Source organism: Rutidosis leptorrhynchoides, chromosome 8, assembly GCF_046630445.1.
Source record: "Rutidosis leptorrhynchoides isolate AG116_Rl617_1_P2 chromosome 8, CSIRO_AGI_Rlap_v1, whole genome shotgun sequence".
NCBI classification, from domain to species: domain Eukaryota; kingdom Viridiplantae; phylum Streptophyta; class Magnoliopsida; order Asterales; family Asteraceae; genus Rutidosis; species Rutidosis leptorrhynchoides.
In genome coordinates this window covers 5,761,137-5,773,045 of record NC_092340.1, presented here as the reverse complement: position 1 = coordinate 5,773,045, position 11,909 = coordinate 5,761,137, and positions in this window count along the sequence as shown.

Genomic DNA, 11,909 nt, shown 5'->3' with positions numbered 1-11,909 from the left:
TAATAGGAGGTGGTATTTTTATTAATTTGATTGGTGAATATCTCGGTGTGGATATAAGTCGGGGGGGATTATTACTAGAAGAGCCGGAACCCCGCGATACTATAGGTTTTAATGTATACCATGGTGCGAAAGTTTTGAAGAGGCGGAATAACGCCGCAGTATGATACCATGGTAGACATCCACAGGTGGAGAGAAACCAACAACAAGGTAATGTAGGAGGGGGGAATGAGATGCAAGAAATGCATAGGTTTATAGCTTCTCAGGAATACGAAAATGCTAGACAGAGAGCATTTGAAGATTGGCAAGTTCATCAGAACCAGATCATAGCTCATTGCCAACATATAGGTAGAAACTATATTCCTACACCGAAACCCATCTTCCCTCCTTGGTCTATAGAGATGCAGCCACCATATCCTACGTATGACCCTGCCGAAGCATTCTATAGCACTTATGGTTATGCCTGGAACCCCTATTGGTACCAATATCATCCTTAGTTTACTTATTATTATTTTTTTATTTATTTATTTATTTTGTAATTTGTAATTATTGATAAATTTAATACTGTTGTTAATATTGTAATCATTTTTTATAATTATCTAACTTTTATTCTTAGATTTTAATAATTTTTGAATGTGGGGTAATATACCAAACTTCAAAAATATGTATATATGTTTACAGTTTATCTTATGTACACAACAGGGTAAAACAACGCATTTTCAAAGACTGGCATTAAGTTCAGCAAAAGCAACTAATTTTGACGACAAGATGCAAAATATATGTGAAATAACAACAAGACGGAATGAACAAATGATGTGCACCATTTATCATTCAGCAAACAAACGCCAATATATTTGGAAACTTTGGTAAAAATTTAATCATTTTCACACAAATCACCCTCAATAATTTAAATTGTTACTGATTTCTTGCAAATGAGGGCATTGCAAGATCTTAAGTGTGGGAAGGGGTTAAATTCTTTCGGATTTTAAAATTTTTATCTTAAACACTTGGTTACCATTAAAAATACTAGTAACGCAGTAGTTGTATTAGAATCTAGTGCTCTCTGATAAAAAAGAACAGCCCTAGTCTTATATACTGACTACCCAATTCTAGTAAAATTTTTCAAAATTTTCAATTAAATGAATTCAAATCATGTTTATACATATTTATGAACGATAAAACTAGGTTTTAACACCGAAATTATTGTTACCTCGGAAAGGACATAAATTAAGAAACAAACTAAAATGTTAAAATTCATTTAAAATGGAATAGAGGACGATAAAAAGGAAAATAAAAGCCAAGTGTGGGAAAATTTACCAAGTTATCTTAAACATATGTCACATATATCTGTAACAAATAACTGAAAATACTTTTGCTTTGGACTAAACTAAACTGTTTTACCCAATGAAAGAAAAGAAGAGATGGATCTACACGATGAATCAATTCCATCATTAAAAGGAAGTAAAGTCTTCCGAAAAAGAAACGCGCTTCTTGATTTAGGTCATGAAGTTGTCGTCCAGACCAGCTGTAGGTTGACGAAAAATCTAGAAAAGTCATCACTAAAATCAGCAGGAAATCCACGGACCTCAGCATTAAACAGGGTCGCCAAGTGGTCAGATTTATCCTAACCATGAGAAGGATTTATCTCGTACAATGGGGGGCACCGTGCAAATTAGCTTGATAAGACTAATGAATCAGATCCCCAGAAAGGATAATCTCCTTAAAGATTAAAAATCAGCTTTTAAGACTGATATTACTCAATACTAGAGATTGACCTTAAAGATTGAGAATTACAAACTCATGGAATTCGATGATATCTAAACTCGAGCTTAAACGAGAAAATATTTTGATCAAAATTACAAACCGATTTGTTTTCTGAAAACCCTATTTTCAATGCGTTCATTACCATTGAACGTAAAATCCTAGGAATTCACCTGGAATTCATTAGGTCACCTGAACTAAATCGGGTGTCAGCCGTAAGAACGGTGGTTGCATAGTGGTCAAAGACAGGACCTTGTGCCAGACTGAAAAATTATAAGGGTGAGCTTTACTATTGCTCCTACCAAGGATAGTAATTGCGTCCGACACGTTATAGACCATAATCAAAAGCATGTCACGGGACATTGCCTTAACAGTTGCTTGTTCAACGCTTTCCTTTACAACCAGACGGTAGTTTACCGAAAGGTAATATACGGGACAAGTAAACTGGACGTGTTGCTTTCCAAATACAAGGTTAGCAAGTGGGTGACACAAAACCATAAGTTTTGAGCTAAAATTTTCAAATCTGAAACCCACCAAACCCACAAAAATATTTTGCAAACACCGGTAAAGGGTTATCCCGGAAAACTTATCTAGGGTAAAAACTAGATTTAATTTTCAAAAGATCAAATGTTTTCATTAAGATCCAATTTCCTTAATGGATCTAAATTTTTATAGTCATGTGGGACTGTAAACCATATCGTTACTACCATTGTTTATACCGCCGTAAAGAAATCACTGATGTACAAAGTGTGAAGAATAAAGAAGTGATTCTAGTATTTCAAGACAATATTGCTTGAGGACAAGCAACGCTCAAGTGTGGGAATATTTGATAATGCTAAAAACGAACATATATTTCATAGCATTATTCCTCAAGAAAGACAAGCTTTTAGTTGCAATTGTTCTATTTATAAGTGATAATCGTTTAAATAATAAAAGGTGAAAACAAAAGACAGATTCGACGAATTGAAGACGCAAACGACCAAAAAGCTCAAAAGTACAAAAGACAATCAAAAAGGTTCCAATTATTGATAAGAAACGTCTCGAAATTACAAGAGTACAAGATTCAAAACGCAAAGTACAAAATATAAAATTGTACGCGAGGACGTTCGAAAATCCGGAACCGGGACCAGAGTCAACTCTTAACGCTCGACGCAACGGACTAAAAATTACAAGTTAACTATGTATATAAATATAATATAATATATAATTAATTATATTAATTATATATATATTATATTTATAAATAAAAAACCGTCGGCAGAGAAAAACTCCAAGGACTGAGCTGTAAAAGTAACCTCCGCGACTCGCGGAGTTTGAAGAGGTTTTCACCGCGAGTCGCGGAGCCCCAAAAATCGAAATTCCCTATAAAGCCAACCGAATTCTGATCACAATTCATATCTTTTTCTTCTCTTATCATACGTAAAATTTATATATATATATATATAATTTATATTTTAATTTTAATTTTAATTCTAATAATAAGGGTATGTTAGCGAATGTTGTAAGGGTGTAAGTCGAAATTCTGTTCGTGTAACGCTACGCTATTTTTAATCATTGTAAGTTATGTTCAACCTTTTTACATTAATGTCTCGTAGCTAAGTTATTATTATGCTTATTTAAAATGAAGTAATCATGATGTTGGGCTAATTACTAAAATTGGGTAATTGGGCTTTGTACCATAATTGGGGTTTGGACAAAAGAACGACACTTGTGGAAATTAGACTATGGGCTATTAATGGGCTTTATATTTGTTTAACTAAATGAAAGTTTGTTAATGTTAATATAAAGATTTACAATTGGGCGTCCCTATAAATTACCATATACACTCGATCGGATACGATGGGCGGGGTATTTATATGTACGAATAATCATTCATTTAACCGGACACGGGAATGGATTAATAGCCACTAGAATAATTAAAACAGGGGTGAAATTACATTCAAGGGTAATTGGTGTAATTGTTAACAAAGTAGTAAAACCTTGGTTTACACGCAGTCGATAACCTGGTGTATTCATTAAACAAAGTATTAAAACCTTGTTACAATTCGAATCCCCAATTAGTTGGAATATTTAACTTCGGGTATAAGAATAATTTGACGAGGACACTCGCACTTTATATTTATGACTGATGGACTGTTATGGACAAAAACCAGACGGACAGATTAAATAATCCAGGACAAAGGACAATTAACCCATGGGCATAAAACTAAAATCAACACGTCAAACATCATGATTACGGAAGTTTAAATAAGCATAATTCTTTTATTTCATATTTAATTTCCTTTATTTTATATTTAATTGCACTTCTAATTATCGCACTTTTTATTTAATTTTATTTTATCGCACTTTTATTATTCGCAATTTCATTATCGTTATTTACTTTACGCTTTAAATTAAGTCTTTTATTTATTTAATATTTTACATTAGGTTTTAACTGCGACTAAAGTTTTAAAATCGACAAACCGGTCATTAAACGGTAAAAACCCCCCTTTATAATAATAATATTACATATATATATATATTTGTATTTTTATAAAAGTAAACTAATATAGCGTTGAGCTTTGTTTAAATATTTCCCTGTGGAACGAACCGGACTTACTAAAAACTACACTACTGTACGATTAGGTACACTGCCTATAAGTGTTGTAGCAAGGTTTAAGTATATCCACTCGATAAATAAATAAATAACTTGTGTAAAATTGTATCGTATTTAATAGTTTTTCCTAGTAAAATATAAACTATTTTATATACACCTCGCATAACATCAACTGTTAGCTAAGTTAAGTCGTCCGGTAGAAGTCGAAATAGCGAACGGCAAGACGGTGCTAGTGGTCGATGTGTGTGAAAATTGTGATGTTGTTTTTGGTGCCGAAACCTTTAAAATCAATCTTATTCCAATGACCTTGGGCGACTTTGATATTGTCATTGGTATGGATTGGCTCGATCATTATAGAGCCGATATTGCATGCCATGATAAGTTTATTCGTGTGAAGACCCCAAGTGGGGGAGAGTTGGTTATTCATGGTGATAAGCGAAGGAGACCGGTGCCGATATGCACTTTTGCACGGGCACGTCGTCTCGTTGTTACCGGTGGCATGGCTTTCCTTGCTCATGTTGTTGATACTCGTAATGAGCCACCACCCATTCATGAAATTCCGGTTGTTAGTGAATTCGAAGACGTTTTTCCGGACGAATTACCGGGTGTTCCGGCGGAAAGACAAGTTGAGTTTCGTATTGAGTTGGTTCCGGGAGCTACTCCCATTGCTAAAACTCCTTATCGTTTAGCACCAACGGAAATGCAAGAGTTGTTAAATCAAACCCAAGAGTTGCTCGAGAAGAGTTTTATTCGACCGAGTGCTTCGCCTTGGGGCGCTCCGGTGTTATTTGTGAAGAAGAAAGATGGTAGTATGCGTATGTGCATTGATTACCGTGAGTTGAATAAAGTGACGATCAAGAATCGTTATCCATTACCTAGGATTGACGATTTATTTGATCAACTTCAAGGTGCAACGTATTTCTCTAAGATCGACCTACGGTCCGGCTATCACCAAATGCGGGTCCGTGACGAAGACATAGAGAAAACGGCTTTTCGAACGCGTTACGGGCATTATGAGTTTGTAGTTATGCCCTTTGGTCTTACGAATGCACCGGCGGCATTCATGGATCTTATGAACCGAGTGTGCCAACCTATGTTGGACAAGTCGGTAATAGTGTTCATTGACGACATACTAGTCTACTCGAAAAGTATGAACGAACATGAACATCATTTGCGTGAAGTATTGAAGACGCTATGAAAGGAGAAGTTGTATGCAAAGTTCTCCAAATGTGAATTTTGGCTAAGGGAAGTTCAATTCCTTGGTCATATCGTGAACGAAAACGGTATTCAAGTAGATCCGGGGAAGATCGAAACGGTGAAGAGTTGGGGACGACCGACTACACCTACGGAAATCCGAAGTTTTCTCGGATTGGCCGGTTATTATCGTCGGTTTATCCAAGATTTTTCTAAGATCGCTTCTTCGTTGACGAAATTGACAAGGAAGAATGCGAGGTTTGGTTGGGAGAACGAGCAAGAAATTGCTTTTCAATTGTTAAAAGAGAAGTTGTGTCAAGCTCCGGTGTTAGTGTTACCGGAAGGTGTTGAAGACATGGTGGTTTATTGTAATGCTTCCTTAAATGGTCTCGGGTGTGTTCTAATGCAAAGAAGTAAAGTCATCGCTTATGCCTCTCGACAATTAAAGGAACATGAAACGAGGTATCCGACTCATGATCTTGAGTTGGCGGCGGTAGTGCATGCGTTGAAAATTTGGCGCCATTACTTGTATGGTGTCAAGTGTACGATTTATTCGGATCATAAGAGTTTGAAACATCTCTTTAATCAACGAGATTTGAATTATCGCCAACGTAGGTGGATAGATGTGGTGAAAGACTACGATTGTGAAATACTTTATCATCCGGGTAAGGCGAATGTGGTCGCGGATGCGTTGAGTCGAAAGAGTCAACATCCAGCGATAAAAGTGGGGTCATTACGTTTGATTATTACCAATGATTTTCTTGAAAAGCTTAGTGAGATTCAAATAGAGGCTTATGTTCACAACAAGCATACGGAGCGAATCGTGGGCCAATAGGAGTTTATTACTATGGGTCCGCGTGGTTTGTTGTCTTTCCAAGGAAGGGTGTGGGTGCCTAAGATGGGTGATTACCGACGAGTGCTACTTGATGAAGCACATAAGTCAAAATACTCCATTCATCCGGGCGAAAATGTATCTTGACTTGAAGAAAGATTATTGGTGGCCGGGCATGAAGCGTGATGTTGTGAAGTATGTTGAGCAATGCATCACGTGTTTGCAAGTAAAAGCCGAACACCAAAAGCTGTATGGTAAATTGCAACCGTTAGAAATTCCGAAATGGAAATGGGAGCACATTACCATGGATTTCATAACAAAGTTACCTAAGACGGCGAGAACCCAATTTGATACGATTTGGGTGATAGTTGACCGGTTGACGAAAAGTGCTTTGTTTCTTCCCATTAAAGAAGCGATATCGTCGGAGACCTTGGCTAAGTTGTTTATCAAGGAAGTGGTCGCTTGACATGGGGTTCCTATATCTATTATTTCGGATCGAGATACCCGTTTTACATCTCGATTTTGGGAAAAGTTTCATGAGGATATGGGTACACAATTGAAGTTGAGCACGGCGTATCATCCTCAAACGGACGGTCAAACCGAACGTACGAATCAAACTTTGGAAGATATGTTACGGGCGTGCATCATTGACTTTGGTGGTAGTTGGGATGAGCATTTGCCTTTGGTGGAATTCTCGTACAATAATAGTTATCATACTAGTATCGGGATGCCACCTTACGAAATGCTTTATGGGCGTAGGTGTCGAACTCCCGTTTGTTGGGGAGAAGTGGGTCAAAGAGAGATCGGGAGTACCGATTTGGTTTTAGAGACAAATAGCAAGATCGATTTGATTCGGGAACATTTGAAGAAGGCTCAAGATAGGCAAAAGTCGTATGCCGATAGACGTAGGCGATTGATTGAGTTCCAAGAAGGTGATATGGTGATGCTTAAGGTTTCGCCATGGAAGGGTATTATTCGATTTCGAAAACGGGGAAAGTTAGCTCCTCTTTTTATTGGGCCGTTCAAGGTTTCAGCTCGTGTTGGTGTAGTTGCATATCGATTGGAATTACCCGAAGAGCTTGCGGGGATCCATAATACATTTCATGTTTCCCACCTCCGTAAGTGTCTTGCGGATGATTCCTCCTGGATGCCTTTAGACGAGATCGAGCTAAACAACAAGTTAGAATATGTCGAGGAACCGATTGCTATCCTTGACGAGAAGGTGAAAATGTTGAGGAATAAAGAGGTGAGAACTTTCAAGGTTCAATGGCGGCGAAGTAAAGGTTCCGAGTTCACTTGGGAGCCCGAAGAGTTCGTGTTAGTTTATCTTCCCTCGTGTCATGCGGCTTGGATTGCGAGGTCGCAATCCGGTTCAAGTGGGGGAGAGTTGTAAGATCCTGTTTTCTTTTTGGGTTTGGACGTCGTCCAAACATTTGGGACGCCGTCCCAGTTTGAAGACCTGGACGCCGTCCAACATTTTGGACGCCGTCCAGAATGGCTGGTAGGCATGTCTTTTTGCTATTAATTATTTTAGATGGGTATTTTGGTAATTTCACTTCTTGGACGAATTTTAAAGCCCTAGATCAGTTTTGGGAGTCTCATTACTTCATTCACAACCACCAAACATCATCTACTTTAATTCTAGAGAGAGAGTGCTCTTAAGTGTGAGAAAGCTCAAATAGGAGAGGAAGAAGCTTGTTTCGGGTTCTAGCTCGAGCATTGAAGTTGTTCATCTCCTCGTTAGCTTCGTTTTGATTGTGGTGGTAAGCCCTAAAATTGATTTCTCTAGTAAATATGTTTAAGGGTTAGGGTTAAGGTTAATGCTGTACATAAAACCCATGTATGAGTGATTTGGGGGTTTTGGGTAAGTTTGGGTCATGAAGACCCAAATGGTGACTAACCTAGGGTTTTGAAAGGGTAAATGGTGTAAATGGGTCTTAAAGACCTAAGTAAATACTAATACACTTATAGTTAATGTTAGTGGGTGTGATTTGGGTTGTGGGTGACCCAAATGGGTGTGTTGACCTAGAAATGGGTCAAATGGGTCTTTGATGACCTAGGTTGTCTTGCATGTATGAAAACGAGTTAACTTTGTGGTTAAAAGTGTGTTAAGACCTTAATTGGCTAAAGTTAGGGTTTTTGGTGAAGTTAACCCATTATTAGGGTTAAAGGTGCAAAATGGGTCGGGATTGCACTTAGGGTCAAAAGACTCTAGATTGTTAAGTGAGTTGCTTGACCGACTTGAGTTGTGAATTGATTATGTGCTAAAATGTAATAGGTACGTTACATTGACGTTGCAAGTTCGGTTATCTTACACGAAGACTTTGAGGTGAGTGGAATAATTATATGCGTATGTATATAATGTATCTATTTGTTGTAGCGTGAAAGGTGTAGTGTCGAGGTGTTAAGACACCACGTTTCACGTGAAGAGTGTAGCATCGAGGTGTTAAGATGCCACTCGGGTGTAGCATCGAGGTGTTAAGATGCCACCTAGGAGTGTAGTGTCGAGGTGTTAAGACACCACTCCGAAAAATAATGAGTGTTGCATCGTGGTGTTAAGATGCCACTCGGGGTGATGTGCCGAGGTGTTAAGGTGCCACCCTAGGGGTTAGTGGTGCGAGGTGTTAAGTGCCCTAACGGATGTTATGAACACCGATGGCGTTTTCGCGAGCGCCGTTCCCTTGTACTATTGGTTAACCATGGTTATTTGTGTTGTAAGCATATTATATTATTCGAGTTATATTTATATGCGGATGTTATGCTACCTTGGGGGTATTGGTGAATTATAGCTTGTTATTGCGACGATAAGCTAATGTTGTTTGCTAGCATGTTTGCGGTTGTGTAAGTGTATGCAAGTAGGTATAATTATATATGTATTCGTATAATTATTGCATTCACTAAGCTTTGCTTACCCTCTCGTTGTTTACCTTTTTTTTATAGGCACGGGCGTTGACAAGGGTAAGAGCGTTCAATTGGATTAGTGATCTCCCGCTTGTCTTGTTAGGGGATGCTTTTGGGTGTTAGCTTTTGGAGTTCGACCGAGATTGGGTAGTTTAAACCCAAACACCATGCTCTAGTGTCGTTTGGAACTTAAACTTATATTTGGTCGAAACTTTTATTTTTGAACGAAACTCGTAAAATGGGCGATGTGGGCCCGTTGATGTAAAGCTTGATTTGATGATGAAAATCTCTTAGTTTCACTTATATTGACTTGTGGTAAAAAGGTTTTCGTTTGAAAATGTCGGGAAGCGGGTTTTCCGCTCGTGTGAGTTGGACCCGTGATCAGTAGCTGGAAGGCCATTGGGACGCCGTCCCAATTGATTGGACGCCGTCCCAGTTGTGTTGAGCTGGACGCCGTCCCAAACTTTGGACGCCGTCCGATATTTCAGAGCTGGACGCCGTCCAGGATTCTGGACGCCGTCCAGATGCACTGCCATAAATTTTTTTTTTTTTGGTACGCGTTTTGAGTTTATGAAGTCGGGTTGTTACAATAATGAACTACATATGTAAAAATAAGACTACTAACTTAATGATTTCGAAACGAGACATATATGTAACGATTATTGTTGTAACGACATTTAACTGTATATACATCATACTAAGATATATTATATATCATAATATCATGATAATATAATAATTTAACATCTCATTTGTTATAATAAACAATGGGTTAACAATATTCAACAAGATCGTTAACCTAAAGGTTTCAAAACAACATTTACATGTAACGACTAACGATGACTTAACGACTCAGTTAAAATGTATATACATGTAGTGTTTTAATATGTATTCATACACTTTTGAAAGACTTCAAGACACTTATCAAACTACTTCTACTTAACAAAAATGCTTACAATTACATCCTCGTTCAGTTTCATCAACAATTCTACTCGTATGCACCCGTATTCGTACTCGTACAATACACAGCTTTTAGATGTATGTACTATTGGTATATACACTCCAATGATCAGCTCTTAGCAGCCCATGTGAGTCACCTAACACATGTGGGAACCATCATTTGGCAACTAGCATGAAATATCTCATAAAATTACAAAAATATGAGTAATCATTCATGACTTATTTACATGAAAACAAAATTACATATCCTTTATATCTAATCCATACACCAACGACCAAAAACACCTACAAACACTTTCATTCTTCAATTTTCTTCATCTAATTGATCTCTCTCAAGTTCTATCTTCAAGTTCTAAGTGTTCTTCATAAATTCTACAAGTTCTAGTTTCATAAAATCAAGAATACTTCCAAGTTTGCTAGCTTACTTCCAATCTTGTAGAGTGATCATCCAACCTCAAGAAATCTTTCTTATTTACAGTAAGATATCTTTCTAATACAAGGTAATACTCATATTCAAACTTTGATTCAATTTCTATAACTATAACAATCTTATTTCGAGTGAAAATCTTACTTGAACTGTTTTCGTGTCATGATTCTGCTTCAAGAACTTTCAAGCCATCCAAGGATCCTTTGAAGCTAGATCCATTTTTCTCATTTCCAGTAGCTTTATCCAGAAAACTTGAGGTAGTAATGATGTTCATAACATCATTCGATTCATACATAAAAAGCTATCTTATTCGAAGGTTTAAACTTGTAATCACTAGAACATAGTTTAGTTAATTCTAAACTTGTTCGCAAACAAAAGTTAATCCTTCTAACTTGACTTTTAAAATCAACTAAACATATGTTCTATATCTATATGATATGCTAACTTAATGATTTAAAACCTGGAAACACGAAAAACACCGTAAAACCGGATTTACGCCGTCGTAGTAACACCGCGGGCTGTTTTGGGTTAGTTAATTAAAAACTATGATAAACTTTGATTTAAAAGTTGTTCTTCTGGGAAAATGATTTTTATTATGAACATGAAACTATATCCAAAAATCATGGTTAAACTCAAAGTGGAAGTATGTTTTCTAAAATGGTCATCTAGACGTCGTTCTTTCGACTGAAATGAATACCTTTACAAAAACGACTTGTAACTTATATATCTGACCATAAACCTATACTTTTTCTGTTTAGATTCATAAAATATAGTTCAATATGAAACCATAGCAATTTGATTCACTCAAAACGGATTTAAAATGAAGAAGTTATGGGTAAAACAAGATTGGATAATTTTTCTTGTTGTAGCAACGTGAAAATTGGTAACAAATCTATATTAATCATATCCTAGCTAACTTATATTGTATTATACATGTATTCTAATATATTATGTAATCTTGGGATACCATAGACACGTATGCAAATGTTTTGACATATCATATCGTCCCATGTGTATATATTATTTGGAACAACCATAGACACTCTATATGCAGTAATGTGGGAGTTAGCTATACAGGGTTGAGGTTGATTCCAAAAATATATATACTTTGAGTTGTGATCTAGCCTGAGACGTGTATACACTGGGTCGTGGATTGATTCAAGATAATATATATCAATTTTTTTCTGTACATCTAACGTTGGACAACTAGTTGTAGATTACTAACGAGGACATCTGACTTA